General features: G+C 60.6%; 1 pseudogene; it reads left to right on the top strand.

Annotated features, from left to right (window-relative positions):
* Positions 1–835: 835 nt before the first annotated feature.
* Positions 836–1,925, top strand: LOC114891046 (annotated as a pseudogene).
* Positions 1,926–2,777: the final 852 nt, after the last annotated feature.

Below are 2,777 nucleotides of genomic sequence, written 5' to 3'. Positions count from 1 at the left end.
TCATACGGCTCCGGCCACAGTAACCCCTGAAGACCAAAGATGCATTTCCATTCCCAGCATTTCTTGTTGGCGTCTTTCCCTACAGGCTAGCCCAGTGCCTGGCCCCGGAGAAGTCTCTGCGTAAAGGTTCTTTAGGTCATAAATCAGGCTCCTGTGTGTATGTGTGTTTTTCTTAGGAAAAACTGGCACAGACGAATTAGCAGTAGAGACTGGGGTCTCCCTACTACCCTTCATGCTTGGCGGCATCACCTTCGACTACCTCGCATTCTCCCGGCGCTGACAGCCCCGGCTCCGGACCTCAGGGTTGGAAGCAGTCAGCCTCAGCTAGAACCGCCCTGTCCGGGGCTGATGCCACCCTGTGCCTAGCATGTGCGTGTGGGTGCAGGCGGGCGAGCGAGCGGCTTCTACAGTGAGACCGAAGCAGGAGCTCAGCCTTCGCCTGCGACCTGCAATCCCCAGATTCCCTGGGGACCTCGAAACTCCCAATCGGAGTTACTACCCCCCCACACAGCCGCCCACCCTTTCCCTCCCCCCTTACCGCAGCACGCAGCCCCTCCCTGCGTGATGATGCAAAACCGTGGGGAGGGTGGGCGCTGGGAAGGGTGGGGAGAGCCTGAGAGCGAGCGAGGGTGGGGGGGAGTGGGCGGCGGAGGAGAGGGAGCCGAACGCGCATTTAAAGCGATAGCCATCCTCGCTCTCTCCCCAGTGCTGGGCTGTTGGAGAGCTCGAGCTGCAAGCCACCGAGCGCGAGCTTGAGCGCGGCGCGCTGGCCAGGGAACCCAAGAGCGCACGGCGCCCCAAGCTGGCAGGCGCCGCGGGACCCCCCACCCTCGCCGGCTGCCCTTCCCCGGGCGCCCCTACCCTCCTCGCCCGCAGGAGACCCTGGGCTTCCCCGGAGGAGCTCACCCCAAGGGGCCAGGACTCCGGCGAGCCCGCCACCGTCCCCTCGAGTGCCGCCGCCACCACCGCAGCCGCGGGAGCAGCATGGTCCAGCTGGGGAAGCTGCTCCGCGCCCTGACTTTGATGAAGTTTCCCTGCTGCGTGCTGGAGGTGCTTCTGTGCGCGCTGGCGGCGGCGGCGCGCGGCCAGGAGATGTACGCCCCGCACTCCATTCGGATCGAGGGGGACGTCACCCTCGGGGGGCTGTTCCCGGTGCACGCGAAGGGTCCCAGCGGAGTGCCCTGAGGCGACATCAAGAGGGCGAACGGGATCCACAGGCTGGAAGCGATGCTCTACGCCCTGGACCAGATCAACAGCGATCCCAACCTGCTGCCCAACGTGACGCTGGGAGCGCGGATCCTGGACACTTGTTCCAGGGACACTTATGCGCTCGAACAGTCGCTCACTTTCGTCCAGGCGCTCATCCAGAAGGACACCTCCGAAGTGCGCTGCACCAACGGCGAGCCTCCGGTTTTCGTCAAGCCCGAGGAAGTAGTTGGAGTGATTGGGGCTTCGGGGAGTTCGGTCTCCATCATGGTAGCCAACATCCTGAGGCTTTTCCAGGTAGGGGGGCGCTCCCTCCGGGGCAGATCGCGCCGTAGCTCCCCGCGCTCTTTATCCTGAAGGCTGGCTTGGACTCCAGGGGTGCGGGGTCTGGTCAGCCTTCGCTCATTTCCACCCTGGAGATCCTGCCGAATCCCTCCCACCTCACCCGAGGAGGTACTTTCCCTGCTTGATTCATTTCCCTTCCATCTCTCCCCTGTCCGCGCTCCACTCCATCCGGCTTGACATTCTGGATTTATGGCCCCATTGACAAGAAACAGTTTCCGAAAAACAAGGCGATGATTTAAATGGGTTTGCATTAGAGTGAAATATGGTTCCAAAACAGGCTTGTAAAAGTGCCGGGCTCCTGTGAGAGCCACTTAGGCGCAAGGAATATGAAAGATGAGAAGACGCCTAGAAACTAGGCATTTCTCAACTCCCCAGCTTCCCTGCCTCAAGCCGCCCGACAACCTGCAGCTCCCTTGGAAAATTTCGAGAAGAGCTTAGGGAGGCAGTTCTTAAACCGAAGGCTAGGTCTTCGCCTACATTTGGACGTGAATTGCCCATTTCGCTCGGGTTGGATTTCCCGACCTGTAACCTGTCTCTGCGAGGGCATGGGGCGGAAGGCGTGGGGACTGTCCTCAAGAGGGGAGAAGCCACCCGCAGACGTGCCCCCGGGTGATTTGCTCTGGGCAGTTGTTTGCACCGTCTAAACTGCCTTTGCGATCCGGCCACTGGCAGGAGCCGGCGATCAGCTTTCTACTCCTGCCAGCTCAGAGCCCGGAGGTGAGCTCATGCTAACTGCGAAACACAGTCGCTTTTTCTGCACCCACCCTGTGCCCATCCTTTCCCACGACCTCCCTAACGCAGCCCCCAACCCCAGTCCTGGGTTTTGAGGACGATTCTCAGAGCCAGACAAGAAGGCGCCTGGAGGGAGGCAGTAGGGTGCGCTGAGCAAGGCCGGGCGGTCCTCTAGCTCCGGGTGCAGGCGGGCAACGGCGGAAGATGCGAGGACGGTGAATCGGGCCCGCTGAGCGGTGGGCGGTGCTGCAGTGCTCTCTCACCGCCTGCTCACGCAGTCTCGGCCCCACGGCTCCTGTGCCGCCCTGGGTATAGATGGATGGCTTCTGGATGAAGAAATTGAGTTTCAGGGTATGCGTGACTATGGGTTCTCTTGTTTCTCTGTCTTTCTTCCTGTGTGTCTCTCTCCTTGTGTCTCTTTCTCCCTGCTTTTTTTTTTTTTTTTTGGTCTCTCTGTTTTTATGTTCTCCCTTTCAATTTCTGCCTCTCTTTTC

This window comes from Monodon monoceros, unplaced genomic scaffold (assembly GCF_005190385.1).
Source record: "Monodon monoceros isolate NGI ecotype Baffin Bay Population unplaced genomic scaffold, NGI_Narwhal_1 Contig6963_ctg1, whole genome shotgun sequence".
Lineage (NCBI taxonomy): Eukaryota > Metazoa > Chordata > Mammalia > Artiodactyla > Monodontidae > Monodon > Monodon monoceros.
The sequence above is the reverse complement of the archived record's forward strand: the minus strand, read 5'-3'. Positions and strand labels throughout refer to the sequence as shown.